The sequence below is a fragment of the Hyperolius riggenbachi genome, chromosome 11, assembly GCF_040937935.1.
Source record: "Hyperolius riggenbachi isolate aHypRig1 chromosome 11, aHypRig1.pri, whole genome shotgun sequence".
Lineage (NCBI taxonomy): Eukaryota > Metazoa > Chordata > Amphibia > Anura > Hyperoliidae > Hyperolius > Hyperolius riggenbachi.
The window spans coordinates 181,782,408-181,806,415 of NC_090656.1; the positions used below are offsets into that span (position 1 = coordinate 181,782,408).

A 24,008-nucleotide genomic window follows, 5' to 3' on the forward strand; every position below is an offset into this window, starting at 1 on the left:
CCACCAGTTCAGCATCCTAACTGCCACCCATGAGTGCCACTCAGGAGCAATTTAAATGCCAGCTGCTCTGTCAGCTGCTCTCCTACACCGGCTGTGGACTTGTTAGTATGCTCAGACTTGACATGTCGTAGTTCTCTGCCACCCTGTAACACCACTGCGTGTCAGCAAGTGCACAGTTCAGCCTCCCATCTGAAAGAGACCTTTGAGAAAAGGAAGACAAAAATAGAGTGCACACTGAAATAGGGGTATGAATGCAAGGACTATGCCCTGTTGGAAAGGACTTACCTCGAATGCGGGGCTTGGAGACCTCTGTATGGGTTCCCAGCACTCGAGCACCAGCAGCACCAATGCATAGTGGGCATTGCATTCCCTCTAACAGCAGGAACGAAAAACAGTGGATTGGGAAAGTGGTACCGCACATCTGAGCATTGGGCTGCATACATTCTAAGGTGAAATCAAAGGGAAAAAGAAAAATGTGTTCTGTTTTTGCATTCAGCATGTACAAACATTGTGACTGAATTGTACGAATTTACTTGTTGACTGAAAGGCTTTTAGTTTAGGTTATTAATGCCATGGAAAAAAAGTTATTATCCATTATAAGTCACTTTTTATGAACTTTAAAAATATTATGATACTCAAACATGAGGGAAAGGGTTGGTGAGTTCTTTAAGAACCAACTAAGCTTGCTAAAAAGGACCTGTTCATTTAACATAAAGCAAACACAGGCGCCAAAGGGATAAAAACATGTACTAAAATTCTTAAAATTGCTTCGGAGGCAGTGTTGGACTTATCTCCCTGAAGCAGACACAAGAACTGTCAATTTCAACATAAACCTAAATTTATTGACTTACTCCAAAAGAAGGTTGCAATGCATTTTGCTGGTTTAACCCCGCTTCATCAGGCAATAAACAAGTAGTATATGGCAGTAAAAGGTCCGGATTTTGCTAAGCGTCTCTTCCTAACCTTCTTAATCCTGAGATGGGACAGGTCTAATCTCCCCACCTGCTTATACAGTGGTTACCTAGGAGGTAACCCTGGTTTGTGAGTATATTTCTACTTCCCTTCACAATTCCCTTTACCAGTACTTAGTACACTACATTGGGGTCTCGGTGTCCATTTCTATATATGTCTATTTATTTAACAGCCTGCATTTTGATTTATTTTTTATTTGATTTGAAAAAGACAGATCACTTTGGGCTATTTTCCACTAGGAAACAATTACACTGTTTGCATTCTGTTTCTTCCTATTTTCCTTACCACGATTGAGCTTCTATGCAAAGTATAGGAGGTCGATCGCATTAAAAATGCGGCAGGATGACATTTTCACTCAGTAGAACAACGCACCGCAAATTAATCACACATGGAAACAGTCGTCACCATTTCTATTGGTTTAACCGTACCCTGTGTTTTGCAATCAGTCGGCGATCTGAATCAGATCGCATAATGCAACATAGCAGAAAAGAGTACTTCCTTTCTACAACTGCATGAGCATGCATGTTTAGCCAATCCAGGCGGGTGTATTTGTCTGTAGTGGTCATTTTATGCCCACACAGGGGTATAACTGCAGGGGAGCAGCCCCTGTGACCGCAGTGATGCCTAGAGCTGTAAGGACACCCCAACTACTACTTCACTCCCTCTGATAAAGGTGTCCATCCTTCAGATCAGGTGTTTTTCTGGCTACACTTGTTATGTGTTTTATGACCCTTGCAAGATGGGCCCCAGACTGAGGGTCACCAGGGGTAGGCAGGAGTAAAGGTGTGAACATTGGGGGGCCCCATCAAGATTTTGCTGGTGGGGCCCATGAGTTGTAGTTACGCCCCTAGTCCACATGTCCAACTCTTAAACGTGTTCATACACCGGGTACATTTATTTGATCACCTGCTAACTTTGTACGTTTGCCCACATAGCCGGCCTTTGACCTGAGCGACCCGAGTGGTCGCTCAGGGCGCCGGCTTCTAAGGGGGCACCTAGAGCTGGCTATCTAATGGAGGGCACCTACTCATGTCTACTTATACTGAGGGCACTAACACCTAGCTACCTATACTGGAGGCACTGACGCCTGGCTACCTATGGGGGGGGGGGGGAGACCTACACCTGACTTCCTATACTGGGGGCACCTATGCTTGGCTATTGAGGGAACCTACACACGAGATCCTATACTGGGGGCACTTATACCTGGCTACCTACCTATACTGAGTCTGAGGGCATTTTTTTTTGAGGGGGGGCACTGTGGCTTTATTGTATGGTGAAAATTGTCAGTGCTCTGCAATCATTCTAAATTTGTGGGAGGGCGGGGGGTGTATCGGGGCCTAACTGTCCCACTGATGGTTTTTTTTTTCTTTCTTAATATTCCTGAAAGTTTCTAGCCTTAATTTTTAAATGTATTCAGGATAATGCACCCTTTCCATCCATTTTGTGGTAATTAGTATTTTTCTACTATACATGTGTGATGTGTCATGGAGATCTGAGCATTTGGTGTGATGTCATGACTTCAAAAAGGTTGAGAACCACTGTCCTAGGAGGTAACTCGGGGGAAAAGGTGAATTGCATATGGGGGTGTGTGTGTGTGTATGTGTGTGCGTGTGCGTGCAAAGAAGATGAAAGGGGGGGGGGCACCAAAATCATATTTCGCTCAGGGCGCTGTGAAACCTAGGGCTGGTCCTGTTTACCCACTTACAGTTTTGTAATTTTATGGTAGTTTTACTTTAATGACAAGAAAAGTTGGCATTGTGCAGATCCACAATTTTTATGTAATTGTTTTTTTGTTTTTGTTTTTGGAGGGTAGACTTTTTGATTGATATTCTCTCTCCGTTTAAAATAAAACTACCATAAAAATAACCAACTGTTCATTTCTCTGTTAGTGGGAAAATACATTTAGCCGGGGATCAAATACTTAATTCCCCCACTGTTCCAGCATGTGTGTGTTCGTGGTATTCGCTCTGCAGTCCGTGTTTTACTTGCGTTCCCTGTAAGACCTGCCTTTCTCAGGAAATCTTTTTTCTTTTTCTCAGCACCTGTGAAAGTATTTGTTTAACAAGGCTGAATGATCTCTTTTTTGATCCCTCAGCTGTGGAAGGGAAAGAGGAAAACATTATACGCACTTGAAATAATTATTGTGTAAAACAGAATTACTTAGGAGTCACTTAGGATCCTATTTATCAACTTGTCACATACTGAGCTTTCTTCAAATACAGCAATTAATTTGAACGCCATTTATTTATTTTTTTACTTTTCATGCTCTGCAGTCACATTTTTTTGCGAGATAATATTTTACAAAGCTATCAAGAACTGCATGTCAAGTAAACAACTTTTTAAGCCAACTGGTCAGAAAGAATCCCTTCAACAGCAACTTCCTGAAGCGCAGACAAACCAGGTCCTCAAGCTACCACATTTTCAGAGAGCTGTGTCTGTAAGCTCTACCTCCCCAGGGGTGTAACAAAAACAGTTTGTCAGTAGTGATGAGCTTACATTTTGTACAGACTTAATTTTGCATTGTAATTCGCAATTATGATGCAAAATTTCAGAAAAAAATTGTAATTCATTTCATCTGTAACATGATCAGGAGCTGTAATTTCAGAATTGTGCATAATGTTCCCATAATTTTGTGCAAATTTTAGCAGTTAATAGCAAAGCCCCCATACCTGCTTTCCACACTAAAATTGCTACGTATGTTAAGGGGATTAGTGGGAACAAGGTTAACCTTCCTGGCGGTAACCCCGAATGTAGTTCAGGGTAAGCCGCGCAGGAGAATTTCTCAGGCCCTGCTGGGCCGATTTGCATAATTTTTTTTTTTTTGCACACCGATCGCCGGCGCTCCACGCCAATTCGCTGCTACCCGCCGTGCCGCCTCCCCCCCCCCAGACCCCATTCGCTGCCTGGCCGATCAGTGCCAGGCAGCACTGAGGGGTGGATCGGGACTCCCTTTGACATCACAACGTTGCTGACGTCATCCTGCCTGTCGCCATGGCGACAGGGAAAGCCCTAATGGAAACCTTGCAGTTTTTAAGAAAATTGATTTTTAAAAGGCAAAGAAAGGAAAAATGGTTTTAAACGTGTGTGTGTGTGTGTGTGTGTGTGTGTGTCCGTGTGTGTGTCCGTGTGTGTGTGCGTGTGCACGTGTGTGTGTGTGTGTGTGCGTGTGTGTGTGTGTGTGTGTGTAAAAACATCCTACTAATATAATAAATGGTAAAGTTTGGATGTTTGTTAGTCGATCACGCAAAAACGGCTGAACGGATTTGAATGAAATTTGGCACACACATAGTACATTACCTGGAATAAAGTATAGAATACTTTTTATTCCCATAACCAAAAAGAGTGTTTAGCTTCTAAGGGTAGAATGGTTAATTTGCATATATTCAGCAGTGATGCTCTGGGAGACATCTCAAGCTCACTCCAACCTGAATTATCACAAATTCTTTCTGTTTTAAGAAAGCAAACGTTTGTTTTTCTTAACATCTTAGTAAGGGGGCTTTTAGGACCATTGTAGTCCCTTACACACTCCAATGAGTTCTGGGTCGCCATGAGTTTGCTGGGTAGCATGTCCCTCTCGGTGTTACAAGCCCTACTGCATAGAGCCAAATTAATCTATGCCATGCACTGATAAGGATCAAACAATCCAAAACAGTCTGTATGCGTGTTGGATTATTATGGCTCTGTACAATTTAACAAGCTGACACATCATTGCATTCCAGCGGTTCTGGAGGTGTGTTTAGCTTCTAAGGGTAGACATCTCAAGCTCACTCCAACCTGAATTATCGCAAATTCTTTCTGTTTTAAGAAAGCAAACTTTTGTTTTTCTTACACTGTTAATGGTAGGGTTCTCAAACTTTGCACAGTTGGTCATTCGGTGACTAGGGTTATTATTCAGAAAAGTGGTTGGAGCCTATAAAAGCCAATCAAAATTCACCTAATGATTTTCAAGGGGAATATTTACATTTCTGCCATTCTTGCACTGTTAACCTGCTGAGCGGTCTGGACGAGCTCAGCTCGTCCAACACCGCCAGAGGCTGCCGCTCAGGCCCTGCTGGGCCGATTTTAATGAAATAAAAAGCAGCACACGCAGCTGGCACTTTGCCAGCCGCGTGTGCTGCCTGATCGCCGCTGCAGCGCGGCGATCCGCCGCGTGCAGCGGCGAAAGAGGGTCCCCCCAGCCGCCCGAGCCCAGCGTAGCCGGAACAAACAGTTCCGGCCAGCGCTAAGGGCTGGATCGGAGGCGGCCGACGTCAGGACGTCGGCTGACGTCCATGACGTCACTCCGCTCGTCGCCATGGCGACGAGGTAAGCGAAACACGGAAGGCCGCTTATTGCGGCCTTCCGTGTTACTTCTGGGCACCGGAGGCGATCGGAAGAACGCCTCCGGAGCGCCCTCTAGTGGGCTTTCATGCAGCCAACTTTCAGTTGGCTGCATGAAATAGTTTTTTTTTTATTTAAAAAAAACCCTCCCGCAGCCACCCTGGCGATTTAATCAGAACGCCAGGGTGGTTAATGGCACAAGCCTCAAACCTGGTATAGTTGATCATTGGGTGACTGGGGTTCAATTTCAGAAAGGGGGTGGAGCCACAAATAGCCAATCAGATTTGTTTCATTCCAATGCAAATTATTGTTGCCAAACACCGCAAAGCTCACAAACTTGGTAATTGAGTAATTGATTAATTGTGTGTTAGGGTTAGGAAAGTGGGCACAGCCAACACCAGCCAAATACATAAGCAGACAACGCCGGGTCATAAGTGGGCGGAGACAAATACAAATTTTACTGGGAAAATGTAAACAGCAGCCATTCTTACACTGTTAATGGTAGGGTTCTCAAACTTTGCACAGTTGGTTACTGGGTGACTGGGGTTAATATTCAGAAAAGTGGATGGAGCCTACAAAAAACAATCAAAAATTACCTATTGATTTTTCAGGGGAATATTTCATTGCTGCCATTCTTGCACTGTTAATGGCACAAGCCTCAAACCTGGTACAGTTGATCATTGCGTGACTGGGGTTCAAATTTATATAAGGGGGTGGAGCCCCAAACAGCCAATCTGATTTGTTTCATTTTAATGCAGGTTATTGATGCCAAAGACCGCAAAGCTCACAAACTTGGTCATTGAGTAATTGAGTAATTGTGTGTTAGGGTTAGGAAAAGTGGGCGCAGCCAACACCAGCCAAATACATAATCGGGCAATGCTGGGTCATCAGTAGGCGGAGACAAATACAAATTTCACTGAGAAAATGTAAACTGCAGCAATTCTTACACTATTAATGGTAGGGTTCTCAAACTTTGCACAGTTGGTCACTGGGTGACTGAGATTAATATTCAGAAAAGTGGGTGGAGCCTACAAAAGCCAATCAAAATCCACCTATTAATCTTTAAGGGGAATATTTAATTGATGCCATTCTTGCACTGTTAATGGCACAAGCCTCTTGCACTGTTAATCACCTGTACCTGGTACAGTTGGCCATTGGGTGATTGGGGTTCAAATTCAGAAAAGGGGTGGAGCCACATCCAATCAGATTTATTTTATTTCAATGCAAATAATTGATGCCAAAGACCTCAAAGCTCACAAACTTGGTCATTAATTTTGTGTTTGGGTTAGAAAAAGTGGGCGGAGCTAGCACCAGCCAAATACATACCTGGGCAATGCCGAGTCTTCAGTGGGCGGAGACAAACACAAATTTTACTGGGAAAATGTAAACTGCAGCCATTCTTACACTATTAATTGTGGGGTTCTAAAACTTTGCACAGTTGGTCACTGGGTGACTGGGATTAATATTCAGAAAAGTGGGTGGAGCCTACAAAAACAATCACAATTCACCTATTGATTTTCAAGGCAAATATTTAATTGCTGACATGTTTGCACTGTTAATGGCACAAGCCTCAAACCTGGTACAGTTGATCATTGGGTGACTGGGGTTAAATATTTAGAAAAGGGGTGGGGCTACAAACAGCGAATCAGATGTGTTTCATTTCAATGAAAATTATTCATGCCAAAGACCACAAATCTCACAAACTTAGTCATTGACTGTTGACAATTGTGTGTTAGGGTTAGAAAAAGTGGCCACAGCCAACAGCAGCCAAATACATACCCGGGAAACATCAGGACATCAGTGGGTGGAGAAAAATAAAAATTTAACTGCCAGAATGTAAACTGCAGCCATTCTTACACTGTCTGTCAATGGCAGGGTTCTTAAACTTTGCACAGTGGGTGACTGGGATTAATATTCAGAAAAGTAGGTGGAGCCTACAAAAGCTAATCAAAATTCACCTATTGATTTTCAAAGTAGTGGTGCCACAGCCAATTATTGATGCCAAAGACAGCAAAGCTCACAAACTAGGTAATTGTGTGTTAGGATTAGAAAAAGTGGACAGAGCTAACACTAGCCAATTACATACCCGGGCAACGCCGGGCGACCAGCTAGTAATAAATAATTTTTCCTGCATTTTCAAAATCTATTGTCAAAAAAACCTAAAAAGTCTTTTTGAAAAAAAAAAAATAAAAAAAATGTTTTGCAGATTGGAGGAAGCTTACAGAGGCGGGGAAGGAAGGGACGCAGACTGGGAGGGGCGCTATAGAGGAGGCGGGGGAGCGCGGTGAATGGCAGACATAAGGTAAACAGCCAGCTAGCGACAAGCATGGCTTTTTTTTATGGGGGACAGCAGAGCGCAGGGGGGAGACTCGGGGGCACAGTACAGTCACAGAGGCTGGTGATAGTATGCAGAACCAGCCTCTGTGTCCTAATAGCATTCTTCAAACCCACCTCAGGTTCTCTTTAGGAGTGTAGATGTTCCACATAGAGAGGGAGATGGGGATAAATGTCTGCGCAGAGGGGAGACCAAATTGATCTCTAGGACAGCGGCATGTGGTAGACTAGGGTTAAATGACCGCAGCGAGCTACATTGTTTTCTGGATTGATATTGATCTAAATCTCCTGTAGGAGAACTTGTTGACTTCTAATTTGGCTCAGCCCCCCCTTTAAGTTCCTATAGTTTTAAGGGAACCTAAACTGAGAAGGATATGGATTTTTACTTTTAAAATACCAGTTCCCTGACTCTCCTGCTGATCCTGTGTCTATAATACTTTTAGCCACAGCCCCTGAACAAGCATGCAGATCAGGTGCTCTGACTGAAGTCAGACTAGATTAGCTGCATGCTTGTTTCAGGTTTGTGATTCAGCCACCACTGCAGCCAAAGAGATCAGCAGGACTGCCAGGCAACTGGTATTGCTTAAAAGGAAGCATCCATATACTTCTCAGTTTAGGTTCCTTTTAAGTGTCCTTATTCTGTACCACCCTTAACTTTCAAATTTATTTATGCTGTCTTTCCCCTTTAACAGCGATGTAAGGTCGGGATTCTTTAGCTCTATGGATGAGGTCCCCCGTGTGTGTATATATATATATATATATATATATATATATATATATATATATATATTATATTTTTTATTTTTTTAGGGCCCCAGCGGTCTTTTGTGAAGGGTAGCAGTTCAGGGTGCTGGTTATTCATGTATTTGTTTAATTGAATGTGACTTTTTTTACATTTCTTCAATTATGAGAGCTATTTATAAATATATAAATTGATTATTCTGTATTTGTATTGCTTTTAAGGTTTTTAATGCCTTTTCTCTCTTGTTCTTTTCTTCTTCTTTTGTAATTTTCAGGAGGAAGGATCCGCCGCTATGAGCTGGCATGGCAACTAACCAAGCTGGAGTGCATTCCCCAGCTCATTGATACCCCCGGCAGCAAGCCACGTGAGATGTGGAGACGTCACAGGCAAAATTAGCCATGATTGGAGGAAACTCCTGAGGGGCCCAACCCCTGAGTGGGTGGGCCTGTTGTCTTGGTGGAAACCCGGGTGGCTCGGAGTGACGACTGTTTGTGGAACGCATGCTCGGTAATGGGCCGGATGTAGCGGTGGTAAGTCCCTCCTTTAACATTTACATTTGGTCTCTGAGGAAGCAAGCTTTGCTTGCGAAACGGCTGTAAGGCCCGTGTCTTTCACTGTATCTGTCTTCGATGGGGATGAAATAAGTAGGTAGAAGTATTTTTGCAGCTCATCTGGTGCCTGGATTTCTTTTCTACTGTGTTGTGCAAGTGTATGCTGTTTACCGGAGGCACAGTAAGGTCCCCACTGACCCCCATCAAGGCTGCCTGCAGCATCTAGTGCTGATCTTCTGCCTCTACTACTGTGTAACCTATACTCTGCCTTAACACGCTGGACTGGGGAAGCACAGGAGGGGCATGGGAACAGATAGTCGGAGAAAGGGACAGCAGGAGGTACAAAGGAGGACAGAAGAAGGTACAAACGGGGATAGGACGACGCACAGGAGGAGGCGCAGTGGAAAAGAGGGCGGCACACAGAGCCGGATCATTCACAGTGCCTAGGGCCTGGAGAGAGTCTAGAAATCTGGTTTATGTTAGCCCCCAACAAATCTTGCCAAAAAAAGCTAGGTGGCCTCAAGGGTGGGCCCAAAGTCATTACTTGCCTAGGGTACCATTTTACCTTAATCCATCTCTGGACGCACAAGAAGGCAGAGGTGACACGGGGGATTGAAGGTGGCACAAGGAGTCAGAAGGGAGAAAGAAGGAGGCACAAAGGAGGACAGAAAGAGGCACAAGCACCCATGGGGCATGGCTTCATTTGGGGGTGTGGCTTAGTTCCAGGGGTGGGGCTTACTCAGGGGCATGGTGCCCTCAAGGACCTATGGTATTCCAGGCAGTGGCCTAGGCTGCCTATGCCTAAAAACGCCCCTGATCAGATATTCAGTAAAATGTTGGAGCACAGCAGGCTATCTCATAATGGCCTAGTCCACCAATCAGTGGCTATCGATGAGCAGGTGAATTTGGCAATCATTGGGTGGTGGAAGGCATCCTATTAGACACCTTGATCACCTGGTGTTTGACTAAACCTAGGGGAAAGAAGAGCACATGTGACCTGACCTTTCAGCACAGTAAAACTGGAGCCAGGACTTCCTATTTTTTGTACAGATTATTTTTCTTAAATAGCTCTATGTTATTCAGCCAGTCTTCTCATGCCACTGTGTATTTTGCTGTTGTACGAGAGAGTATCGTAATATTTTAATTATCACCTGCAAGTTCTTATGGTATATTTTTGAACTGGAAGTTATTATGGTATGTTTTTGAAAATTTGGCATCATTAGTCCTCCCACGCTGTTCTCCAGTATGCCGGTCTACTTTTCTGGCCCAAGCATGGCCGTGCACGAGCATCTGCAGATTACAGCGCAAGTGCAGCCTTACTCTTGCATGCACAATACAGCTTCGCTCATGCTTGAAGAGTTGTGCGGACCCTCAAAAATGAATAAGAGCTTGTCGGTAATTTGAACAGGGTCATGCTCCTCTTCAAGCATGTGCGCAACTGTACTGCAGTGCACATGCGTGAGTAGAGCCGCCCCTGTGCTGCAGTAAGCAGGAGCCACTCATGCACAGCCATGTTTGGGGACAGGAGACTGGAGGATGCTGCGGGAAGCATCTATAAGATCCAAAGGTTTCCCGTTCCTTAGGCAAGTATGTGATTTTGTAGCCAAGCTTTGGCTCAGGTATACTTTAAAGCAGGAGGATCAGCCATACTATGACGCACGCACGCACGCACGCGCGCGCACACACACACACACACACACACACACACACACACACACACACACACGTCATCGTCTTGATTTTAGTGAATTTCATATAGTAAATTAAGAGAATTCTGTTTCAGGCAGGAGCCATTTCTTTTTCCCACAGTCTGAGGCTAAATCCCTGATGTCATTTCCTCCTTCAGTTCTGCTTTAATGTGATGAGTCATTCTGGCTTGCATTCTAACCACGTGTAAGCACAAACATCAGATTTCAGCCAAGTGTCCTCTGCCCAATCAGAGAGAAGCAGGAATGTGGGAGGAGGGCAGATGACAAGCTTCCCTCTCTCACTGACTTCGGCAATGGCAGATAATCGAGATCAGCTGACTGACATAAGATATATATATATACAGCAGAGACATTCCTGACCAGATTGGAGAGCTTGCAAAGCAGGGTGAGATTTCTGGCAGCATTAAAAACACAATGCAGTGTTAAGCTAATCCTGAACACGGATTCCTCTTTGGTCAAACAGCCCTGAATCCAGACCGAAAGATATATGTGGAAATTGACTTAATGACTTATTAGAAGATGTTAGAGGACATGTTTAAGTAGACTCATACAATTGGTTTCTATAACTTAAAGTGAATCTGAAATGAAAATAAACTTCTGAGGTAATTCATTCTATTCTATTGCCCTTCACTGTGTATCCTTAGTTTTTTTTCTATGAGATATTTTTTTGCCTAGAGACCCAAATGCAATTAACTTTTTCTCCTGAGTTTTCTGGATTTTAAACCACCAGTAAGCAAGAAAATGCTCAAAACTAATTTTACAGTACTTTTTCACTTACCTCTTGGCACCTTTTCAATTGCAAAGTGCTTGGAAGTTATTTTAAATAGAAAAATGAAAAATTATCTCCCAGAAGAAAACTCAGGAGAAAAAGTTAATGGCATATGGCCCAAGCATCAGACTGTCACAGTTGCTTTTTAGAATCCACGCTCTGCCTTGTTAAAGAGACACTGAAGCGAGACTAAATCTCGCTTCAGGTCTTATATATAGCAGGGGCACGTGTGCCCCTGCTAAAACGCCGCTATCCCGCGGCTAAACAGGGGTCCCTTCACCCCCAACCCACCCCCCGCAAAAGATGGTCGGCAAGTTGGTCGTGGGGATTGTCTTCCTGGAGGCAGGGCTAACGGCTGCAGCCCTGCCTCCAGTCGCGTCTATCAGACGCGCATCGCCGCCTCTCCCCCGCCCCTCTCAGTGAAGGAAGACTGAGAGGGGCGGGGGAGAAGCGGAGATACGCGTCTGACAGACGCGCATGGGGCAGGGCTGCGGCGGTTAGCCCTGCCCCAACCAGGAAGCGCTCCCCCGCTGCACGGAGGGGGTTTGGGGGGACAGGGACCCCCGTTAAGCCGCACTATAGCGGCGTTTTAGCAGGGGCACGCATGCCCCTGCTAGCTATGAGGTCTGAAGCGAGATCTATTCTCGCTTCAGACTCTCTTTAAGCTAAAAGAAAAGTAATGACCCTTTAAACATTGGTGCTCATAAATCTCATTAGAACCCTTATCCCATGGTTTCTCACCTCTTTTAGCCTTTAGTTACTTTTCAGGAAACTGGACTGAATTCTGCAAACTGTCCACAAGCTCATGTGCATGGATAACGACTCAAGATTTTTCTTTCTAGAGCTACTGTGTGCATTCATCTTGGCACATATGCAATTCATGTTTTCTTTTGAGTTTTCTCTTAGAAGATAATTTTTTAACTTCTTAACACTTTACAGGTGGAAAAATACATTAAAATAATTTGGAGTATTTTCTTGCCTAATGGTTTAAAAGGCATTTTGAGAAGGTGTAAAAATATCACCTAGTACAGGGGTAGGCAACCCGCGGCTCCGGAGCCGCATGCGGCTCTTTTTCACCTTCGCCGCGGCTCCGTTGTCAGTGTCTGCGGCGCGCGTGTCAGCCAGCTCAGCCGCGGCTCCGGTGTCAGTGGCTGCGGCGCGTGTGTTGTCGCTGGCCGGCAGCCTATCAGAGAGGCCGCCGGACCAGTGCAGGGCTTCGGGCGGCCATTTTCCCGTAGCCCTGCAGTGTAATGCAGGCAGGTCGTGATGTAGGAAGAGGATCGTGGGAGTTGCGCGCCACAAGGTCGGGACTAGAGGTCGGGACAGGAGGAGATCGTGACAGGAGGTCTTCTGACTAGGTGAGTAAATGGGTTTTTCTTTTCAGATCTGCTGAAGTATTGTGCATATGGGGGTCATATCTGCTAACGATTTGTGCATATGGGGGTCATATCTGCTGAAGGATTGTGCATATGGGGGTCATATCTGCTGAAGGATTGTGCATATGGGGGTCATATCTGCTAACGATTTGTGCATATGGGGGTCATATCTGCTAACGATTTGTGCATATGGGGGTCATATCTGCTAACGATTTGTTTTATAATGGTTTTGCGGCTCCCAGGTTTTTTCTCTTTTCGGAAACGGGTCCAAGTGGCTCTTTATGTCTTAAAGGTTGCAGACCCCTGACCTAGTAGGAAACTCAGGAGAAAAAGTGAATTGCACATGGGCCCATGTCGGTTCAGGTATGGAGCTTTGTTGCTGACATAAAATATAAACTGAAAACAATATTCCTTAGTAATAGTATAAAATGCATATAATGAAAATAAGCATACATTTTAACAATTTTTAGACTAGGGTTGGTGATCATTAAGTCAAACATGACTAATGGCCCATACTCACGGGCAACTTTTTGGACCTGTCGCCAGCACACGTGAGCGTGTGCGCGACAGGCCGGCGACAACTCGTCGCCAGGTCCCTCCGCATACACACGGCAGAGGGACCTGGCAACTGATGCAGCAGAAGCTGTCGCTGTGGCTCCTCCCCCCGCCAGAAGCACAATGTATTCCTTGCTTGTTGCTGTCGCTAGTCCGCGTACTCATGCGGATGAGCGACAGTTGCGGCGGAGTTGCGGCGACAACTGTCGCCAGGCGATTGAGCGGTTCAATCGCCTGGCAACATCAGCGACGTGCGACAGTTCGGGGTGCGCGCCCGTGCAACGCCGCATACTCACGGGCGACCTGTCGCCGCAACACACGCGCGCCGCGTGTTGCGGTGACAATTGTAGCCCGTGAGTATGGGCCATTAGGAAGGTGGTTGCTCTGTATCCCCAGCTATTTTTGCTCTAAAAAAAATATTATAGAACCGGGTGTATACAACTCTCCAAAGCACCTGGCAAGGCATAACAGATCTTTATAGGTACATATTCCTAACTGTGTTCTCTGTGGCATGCCCAGATAGTAACCACTGACAGCAAATAAGATTGATATAAAGCATTTAGCCATAATACTGAAGACTAGGTGACAGATATGTGAGGTTAAGAAGTAGCACACAAGCCAGGCCTGGTGGCAGTCTGGCAGACAGGAAAAAGTCAATAAACAAGCCAAGGTCACCATCAGCAGGTCATCAGGATACAGATACCAAATTAGTATCCTGGGAGTAGAAGAATTTGAACAAGCACCTGTGTTGCAAATACTCCAGTGACCTAGAGTGCTGAAAGTATTCCTGACCTCAAGGTTGCATTATCACAATGTTAGGCTTGGTTCACACAAAAAAGTGTGCTGTTTTTTTTTGACAATTGCCATTAGTTTTGCATGGGTTTCTATGGCTGTGTTCACACATAAACCTGTGCATTTCCGAACTGGTCCAGTCCTGACAGTTTAGTATCAGTTTTGTACAAGTTTCTTAGGGTATGTTCACACATAAAAGGTGTACATTTTTTTGGTCCAGTCAGGTAAAACTGATAGAAAACAGATGTAAAACTGACGCATAACTGACAAAACAAGCCAGTACTGGAGCGAAAAAGTGCAGATTTATGTTTGAACCAGGCCTTACTGTGTATCCAATAAAAACAACCTGCTATAAGCTTTATTGACTCTCATTAGAGATGAAGAGGGTCCAACGTGTTTGACCGTATCACCCAGTTGTAACTGAATTCTAGTCTCCTACCTCAGTGCTTTTCAACCCATGGTGCGCGTACCAGCAATGGTACTTTGCTTCTGGCCAGGTGGTACGCTCTGGGGAGATGAAAAGGAAGTGTCTGTGGGCTGCAGGGAGATCAAAGGTAAAAGTGATTTAGGGCTTGTCCAGTGCCTGGTGTTTTCTTCAGGTTTGTTTTTGTAAGAATGTGAAGCACTAGGCTAGTTGATAAAAGCACAATTACAGAGCAATTAGAGGGCAGGCAAGCTGGTAAATATCCACAGCATGATGCAGAGCTTGCCTGGAGGGTCTGTGGGCAAAAATCTGTCTGGTCTCTCCCCATTGTTATAATGACTGCATGTGTGGATAAGGTGTTAAAAAGGTTGAAAGGTTTTTGACAGTCCCTAGACTCCAGGAGGGCTGCTTTCTGACTTGTATGCGAGACCAGCAGGGACAGGAGTCACATTACAGGCAAGTCGCCTCTGTGTGATGTGGCTGCAATACAGATAAGCTCTCTGCTTAATCTCGGGCTATTCTCAGTCTCTCTCCACTCCTCTCTGGGATAGTGCACGCCAAAATCGCAACAGCAATCACTAGCAATTTGGGAGTGCGATTTTGTGAAGCGATTTTGAATGAATCGCTCAAAAAAATGCTATATGCAGCGTGTTTGCGATATTGAAGAAAAAATCACAATGCTGCTGTTGAAACATCCTCATAGGGTAACATTGGCCAAGCGCTTTTCAAATCGCTGGCGATTTGAATGACGCTCAGAAGCACTCTGTGTGCACCAGTCCTCCCTCGTTCAGATCTTATATATGCAGTGCTAAGGACATGTCGGATTTAATCGGATCGTAAATACAATCGTAATCGAATCGCACAAAGAATCGTATGGTGTAGATGGGGCTTGTGGAGTCACTGATGGGCGACTGCTCTGCACAGCAAGCAACAAGATTAGAAGCTCTCTGCCTCTGCCATGTCCTGCTTGGATAAACAAGTTATTCACACTATGATGGAGGCGGGCAGCTCTATTTAGATACTCATTGAATGGTAAACTCCTTAAAGTGGACCTGAACTCAGAATGTCCTCTCTGCTCTAAAATATACACAAAAGCATAAAAACCTTTCAACAAAAAACATTTCTTTGTTACAGCTGATACAAATCCTGTTACTTCCTGATTCATAGAAGCAAACATATTGTTTACAGCATGTGCTTTCAACTGGGCTTATCTGCCATAGGCAGTCATGTGACAGAGGGGGAGATCAAATTACAAGTAGTGATTAGACACAAAAGAGGGGGAATTACACAGGCTAAACTCTTTAAAAACATACAGGGTGCATTTCTGTTATGTTTTCCTTCTGTCCTGAGAGTTCAGGTAAAGTCATACATCAGAAAATTATGGGCAAATTCCACAAAGAGACATTTATCTCTAATTGAATCTGATTAGAGATTTGCACCCAGAAGTGAGGGAAAAAGCTATTGTACCTTATTTACTGCCATTTTGTTCCACATACTTGTGCGAAAAAGGCGTTTTTTTCATTGACCTGTATAAAAAAAATAAAGGAACTGTCTTCAGATTGAATCTGACTTGATTTTATCAGTAAGCACAGGCACAAATATAATAGTGGTTAACACTGTATGTATCCTTAATCATTGGCCAGCCCTGTGTAATATGTTGGCGCTTTAAAAATACAATAAATAATAATAATAGTACATACTTTATCCCTTTTTTTCACTTATTAAATTGTTGACATCTTACGAAATCACAGGTGGTACTTGAAAATTTTCATGCGATAAAAGTGGTACAATTTCTGAAAAGGTTAAAAAAGCCCTGTCCTACTTGGTTCAAAACAGAATTTTGCGTTTTTAAAACAAGTATTTGCGATTATTCAGGTTGCAGTGAGAATTTGAGGTGTCCCACAATGCATCACTGTTGAATACGCAAATTGTCCATTTATTGTCCCTGTAAGATACACACACCTCCAGAACTGCTGGAATGCAATGATCTGTCAGCTTGTTAGTTGTAGAGCCACAATAATCCAACATGCATGCAGACTAGTTTCGGATTGGTTGATACTCATCTATGCATGGTATGGATTAATATGGCTCTGTAGGGTTCTGCCTGGTTCTGAGGCTGTAGATTTACGTCATATATCCATACTTTTAGCATTGGACTATGAAGGAGAAAGATGAGGTACTTGCGAGAATTCAGTTTTAACCTATTTTGGTTCTTGGACGTAGAAACTACGTCCAGGAACCATGCGTGCTACCGCGTGCTCCCGCGGCCGATCACGCGCATGCACGCGCGCTTCCGGCCCGCGGTTCGTTAGCCAGGCAATCAGTGAATCGGGCTATGGTGCCCGATCACTGATTCCTCTCCCCCGCTGAAAAAGTGACAGCTTCTCTCGGAAGCTTCGCCTTTTCTGGCTGTTACCTCCCCCATGCGTCGCTCTAAGCGTGTGTTACGCTTAGAATGACGTCATGTAAACAAACTCATGACCTCCATCTTGTGGCCAAAAAGTAATGCTACAACCAAAAGTAAAAAAAAATTAAAATCAACACACATTTACATTTTAAACCTATTGTTTACATCCCACCCTCCCAAAACTACCCAAATAAAACGTTTAATATAAAAAAAAAAAAACCATTACAATAAAAAAAAACCAAACATGTAAATATTTACCTAAGGGTCTAAACTTTTTAAATATCAATGTAAAGATGATATATTTCTATATTTTTTTTTATTTTAAACTTGTAAATAATGATAGATGCAAAACGGAAAAAATGCACCTTTATTTCCGAATAAAATATTGTCGCCATACATTGTGATAGGGACATGATTTTAACGGTGTAATAACCGGGACATATGGGCAAATACAATACGTGACTTTTAATTATGGAGGCATGTATTATTTTAAAACTATAATGGCTGAAAACTGAGAAATAATGATTTTTTCCGTATTTTTCTTATTCTTCCTGTTAAAATGCATTTACAGTAAAGTGGCTCTTAGCAAAATGTACCCCCCAAAGAAAGCCTAATTGGTGGCGGAAAAAACAAGATATAGATCAGTTCATTGTGATAAGTAGTGATAAAGTTATAGGCTAATGAATGGGAGGTGAACATTTCTCAAGTGAAAACGACGGAACGCAAATGGGTTAAGTAATGTTTGTGGTTACCCACAATGCACCGCTATGGAATATGCAAATTATCTCTTTATGCCCCTGAATCCAGGCTTGCATCCAGCACCGCTGTTGTATAGTAAACCTATAGCTTTAAATTTTACAGAGCCACTTCAACCGCACATGTAGAAAGCCTTTTTTTTGGGACTTTTTGTCCTCCTCAGTGCATGGCAGGGATTGATATGGCTCTCTGGGATAGGGCTTGGACCAGTACAATAGAGTAACCAAGCAGCTCGGGGTGACCCAAACTACTAGGAAGGTATAGGGGACTAAAAGAGACCCAAAAGCCCTCCTATAATAATATTAGTAACTAGTAAAAAAAATTCCTCCATGAGGAGGTGGACTAGTCCAAAATCTGTCAATTCTGTCAGATTTCTACTACTTACTGTAAGTGACAGCATCATAAGAAAAAAATAATGTATGGCTCATTTTACTCTGGGACAATTGCACTTATCTGTATAGGTTTACACATATTTTTAATTTTTAGATTCTCGCTTCAGTGGTCCTTTAAAGCTGAATTATCACAAGTATCTTCTGTTTTAAGAAGGCAAATAGACCCAAGGATTGCTTTTTAGTAGGAGGGCTTTTGGGTCTATTTGCCTTCTTAAAACAGAAGATACTTGTGATAATTCAGCTTTAAAGGACCACTGAAGCGAGAATCTAAAAATTAAAAATATGTGTAAACCCTTTACAGATAAGTGCAATTCTCCCAGAGTAAAATGAGCCATACATTATTTTTTTCTTATGCTGCTGTCACTTACAGTAAGTAGTAGAAATCTGACAGAATTGACAGATTTTGGACTAGTCCACCTCCTCATGGAGGAATTTTTTTACTAGTTACTAATATTATTAGAGGAGGGCTTTTCGGTCTCTTTTAGTCCCCTATACTTTCCTAGTGGTTTGGGTCACCACGAGCTGCATGCATGGTTACTCTGTAGAAGGAGAAAGGAACTTACTAGATTGAAAGCCCACTGGATTTAGTACTCAGCTATTTGGTGGGGTTTGGGGAGCTTGTTGTCAATCTTACTGTTAAAATTTGCTTGTAGACTTTATGACTACTTTATATAGTCTCAGTTTAATACGCAGTTGTAGTGGACAGATGTTTTAGTAAGGAGCTGCACTTGGTGCACAAACACTTTATGACAAAAATCCTCCAATGCACCAACAGAGAAGAACAAATTGGAGTTCCAGTGGCAAACCTATATCATGACCAGGAACCAGCATAAGTCGCACCCCTGACGCCTACAAAAGACAAGTGAGAAGTGTACAGGAGAGTGGCAGATGCCAAAGCAAAAATCTTGTAAAGAAATAAGAACTGACATTTATTTTTAGGCAATAGGCTGTTGAACATGTTTGCAGATTATTTGCTTACTGAAATAGCACCTTTTTAGGTTTCACAAAGATGACTGGTTTAAAAAAAAGTTGTGGGGGTTAGACAGGAGTGGGAGACTAGTGTAAAAGGCTTTGCCCCACCAATAGAGTGAAGGGAGAGGGTGAGTATGATGTACATTGTATCTCTACACTAGCAGGCACTGTGAGAGGACAAGCCAGTGTGATTAGGAGGCTGCCCATTTTCAGAAAACACTAAGATCCTTGTTAGAAGCCAATGGAAGAGGAAACGTGGCAATTCTGCTCATTGTTACGCAGATCAGAAATGGATTAATATGTAATGGGGCCCTAGACAAGGTAGTACATCTGGGGACCAATGTGGTCTTAGGTAAGCTGTAGTGGAGAGAGGTCAGAGAAGGTGGTTGGCGGGCCCCTTGACACGCACCGGCCCCAGGCACCTGCCTAGGTTGTTTGGTGGATTATCCTGCTCATAGATAGATAGATAGATAGATAGATAGATAGATAGATAGATAGATAGATAGATAGATAGATAGATAGATGGCTCTATTATGAAATAAAAACAACCAATTTTGCACTGCGATGCTTGTAGGATGTCGCTTCTATAGTGGTTCTCATACTGAGTCATTTAATGGCTCTGCTGTGCTACAGAAGATGTTGGGTCTGTATCCACAGTAAATCAATATTAACAATAGTAATAATGTCATACCCTGCGAAATATTAATTACAGGGGTTTAGAATCCATGCTTACTCCACTGGCTTCCTGCTTGCTGCTGGTCTGTCTGTAACTCAGAAAATGCTGAAGTGAAAAGGGCAGCAATGCAGCCAGACATGTGACTTCCTGCTAAAGGTAAACAAAAAAAATGTCAGCCTCTATATTTCTTTAATCTTACATTTCCTCTTTAAATTAACTTGATTCATCCATAACCTACCTGGCTGTCTCTAGCATTGCTCTAGAAGGTAAAAACTGTATGTCAGCCTTGGATACATACAGTTTTATATATTTTATCTTTCCCTGAGCTGGAGGGAGACCATTTTATTGCAATTTGTATACACGGTAAAATAAATAAATAAAAATAAAGTTGGGGGGGAAGAAATTGATTATGTGAAAAAAATGTTCTTTGGAATTAAAAAGGCAACTGCAGGGAGGCCAAATCTGTTCAATACCATTCAGGCGATAGGCATGACTCTCCTTTGATAATGCAACTCCAGCTGAACAGTAGTAAATTATATCAAGCAACATTCAAAGTGTGGGTAGATCTATTAAGTAACAAATGTTTTCCCTCCTGCTGCTTGCAGACTTACACTTACAGTAACCACCATGTTTAACCAACCCGACGCCGGAAGAGAAAAAATACAAGCTTATATCTCTCCGTTTAATCATATAAAAGGTTTGTCTCTTCACTGGAATTGAGAATACTGGCATTAAAGCGTTCTTAAACTCTATACATGATGAATAAAAGAGAAAACAAAATCGTATTTGGCATCCTCAGAATAAATGTAGTGTACCTATAAGGCCCGGTTCACATTAGCGTTGAGTGGAACGGAAGTGGAATGTATACTGTACAAACGGTCCGGTATGCGAACGGATCCAGTGTTAACCAATGGATCCATTCACATCCATCCGCTTGTACGGATCCACTGTCCGTTCTGCTCAGCAGACAAAAAAATGCTGCAGGACCTATTTTTTTGGACCGTTGTGCCCAGCGGAACGGAAACGTAAGGTTTTGCAGCTGCAGAGGAACATGGAGAAAACTGTCAGTTTACAGCACACTGGCTTTACCTGATCCTGATGGTCGGATCCGTACGGCCGACTCCGCAAAAAAAACACTAATGTGAACCGGGCAAACACATTTTCCTGTGTTCAAAGCCTAGCACCATGGTAAACATTACTTTTCTTTATCCTGGGTGAGTAGCCATCTTGAGCTCACTTCTGCAGTAAAAACTTAATCACTCCAAAATGTAAAATCGCAATCGCTAAATAAACTACTTCCTCTTTCTCAACTTAAAGAGACTCCGTAACAAAAATTGCATCCTGTTTTTTATCATCCTACAAGTTCCAAAAGCTATTCTAATGTGTTCTGGCTTACTGCAGTACTTTCTGCTATCACAGTCTCTGTAATAAATCAACTTATCTCTCTCTTGTTAGACTTGTCAGCCTGTGTTTGGAAGGCTGCCAAGTTCTTCAGTGTTGTGGTTCTGTGATGCATCTCCCCCCTCCAGGCCCCTCTCTGCACACTGCCTGTGTATTATTTAGATTAGTGCAGCTTCTCTCTGCTCTCTTATCTTTTACAAGCTGGATAAATCCTCCTCTGAGCTGGCTGGGCTTTCACATACTGAGCAATTACATACAGGCAGAGCTGTCTGCACTCTGCAGGAAGAAACAGCCTGACACTTCAGTGGAAGATAGCTGCAGGGGGAAAGAAACACACAAATGATCTCTTAAGATTAAAAAGGAAGGCTGTATACAGCCTGCTTGTGTATGGATGTTTTTTCTATGTGTGGACATACTGTACATCAACCTACTTCCTGTTTTGGTGGCCATTTTGTTTGTTTATAAACAAACTTTTTAAAACTGTTTTTAACCACTTTTAATGCGGCGAGGAGCGGCGAAATTGTGACAGAGGGTAATAGGAGATGTCCCCTAACGCACTGGTATGTTTACTTTTGTGCGATTTTAACAATACAGATTCTCTTTAAGTAATAAGGTTCAAACAGGTAAATTCTCCTTTGTGTCAATTATTTATCGGGGGGAAGGGGAGGAGGAACAATGATTTATTTACAGTACATTTTATATACATTTTAATCACTTATTATGTGAAACAAAGTTTAACCACTTAAGGACCGGGCTGTGTTTTAGAGATCTGTGCTGCGTGGGCTCTGCAGCCCGCAGCACAGATCGTGAATACAGCAGGGCGATCAGACTCCCCCCCCCCCCCCCCCCTTTTTTCCCCACTAGGGGGATGACCTGCTGGGGGGGTCTGATTGCCGCCGCTCTGTGTGGCCGAGCGGGGGGGGGGGGCTCCTCAAAGCTCCCCTCCGCAGCGTTTTCCGCCCTCCCTACCTCTTCCGCCCTCTCGCTCTGGCTGTGAAGTGCGCAGGACGGATATCCGTCCTGCGCATTGTAGAATAGCAAACGAGATAAACAGAGGAACACCAAGAGCCCCAATAGTGTAGTATGTATTGACAAAGGGGGTAATGACAAAGAGTAATAGTTGTTATACTCACAAACATGGGTCACCAATAGGCAACCACTGTAAAGGCAGGTGGGGAGATTATCCTGACCCCACTCAGGAATAAGAAGTCGCTCTCTGTAGATAGTAGAAAGGGTCGCAACCCTCCACCAAGGGTGGATACAATATTATATAAGAGAGAACAGAGGCGCCAAAAGGATAAAAGGGGTTTTAAAGGAGCTTAAAAGCCAAAACTTGGTAATTAGAGGAGGCAGTGGTGGACTTACCCCCTCCAAGCAGACACAACACGACTGTACATTCAGTCTATTTATTAACGAACTCCAGATAAAACAAAGCAACGCGTTGTAGGATAGGCTTCAGCCTATCAAATGACGGCGATCCCCGGCCAATCAGAGGCCGGGGATCGCCGATCTGCCCTACGGCGCTGCTGTGCAGCAGCGCCATATGATGTAAACAGCGGGGATTTCTTCCCCGCGTGTTTACATTTTGCACGCGACCCGCGATCGGCAGCTCTCCAGCTGTTCACAGAGACACCCTCCGTGAACTGACATGGAAAAGTTTCCATGGTAACCCACTTAAGACCTGCTGACGCCTATGGGCGTTAGCTGGTCGTTAAGCCCATTTTAATAGCACTTTTTATTCTTAAATAACGAACTCTGAATTACTATATCGTTGTCATAGTCAAAGACAAACTTGGCTTCAAATAAGTTCCATTGTTTTTATTTTCTGTTTAAAATTGCTGTCTGTTTGGATGGTGCTCTTACCCTACATGTTTAAAGGTTACGTCCAGGATTTATAATAAAACTAACCCCTCCCTCCTACCCCACCTAACAGTTGTATAACCTCATCATTCCAAAAACTTACATCATTTCCTAGATACCCTTACTAGTGTTGGGCGAACACCTGGATGTTCGGGTTCGCGAACGTTCGCCGAACATGGCCGCGATGTTCGGGTGTTCGTGCCGAACTCCGAACATAATGGAAGTCAATGGGGACCCGAACTTTCGTGCTTTGTAAAGCCTCCTTACATGCTACAGACCCCAAATTTACAGGGTATGTGCACCTTGGGAGTGGGTACAAGAGGGGAAAAAATTTAGCAAAAAGAGGTTATAGTTTTTGAGAAAATCGATTTTAAAGTTTCAAAGGGAAAACTGTCTTTTAAATGCGGGAAATGTCTGTTTTCTTTGCACAGGTAGCATGCATTTTGCCGCCATGCAGTCATAAATGTAATAAAGATAAGAGGTTCCATAAACAGGGACCGGCAACGCTAACCCAGCAGCAGCACACGTGATGGAACAGGAGGAGGTGCAGGAGGAGAAGGCCACGCTTTCAGACACAATAACCCAGGCCTTGCATGAGGACAAGAAGCGTGCGGATAGCATGCTTTTTGCCACCATGCAGTCATAAATGTAATAAAGATAAGAGGTTCAATAAACAGGGACCGGCAACGCTACACCAGCAGCAGCACACGTGATGGAACAGGAGGAGGCGCAGGAGGAGAAGGCCACGCATTGAGACACAACAACCCAGGCCTTGCATGAGGACAAGAAGAAGCGTGCGGATAGCATGCTTTTTGCCGCCATGCAGTCATAAATGTAATAAAGATAAGAGGTTCCATAAACAGGGACCGGCAACGCTAACCCAGCAGCAGCACGCGTGATGGAACAGGAGGAGGTGCAGGAGGAGAAGGCCACGCTTTCAGACACTACAACCCAGGCCTTGCATGAGGACAAGAAGCGTGCGGATAGCATGCTTTTTGCC

General features: G+C 43.7%; 1 long non-coding RNA gene across 1 annotated transcript; it reads right to left on the reverse strand.

Moving 5' to 3' along the window:
• Positions 1-291: 291 nt before the first annotated feature.
• On the reverse strand, positions 292-16,072 carry LOC137538758 (uncharacterized). Its single transcript, XR_011024882.1, has 3 exons — positions 16,012-16,072; positions 14,560-14,657; positions 292-444 (listed from the first exon to the last, which is right to left on the reverse strand). It is a non-coding gene; the product is annotated as an uncharacterized lncRNA (long non-coding RNA).
• Positions 16,073-24,008: the final 7,936 nt, after the last annotated feature.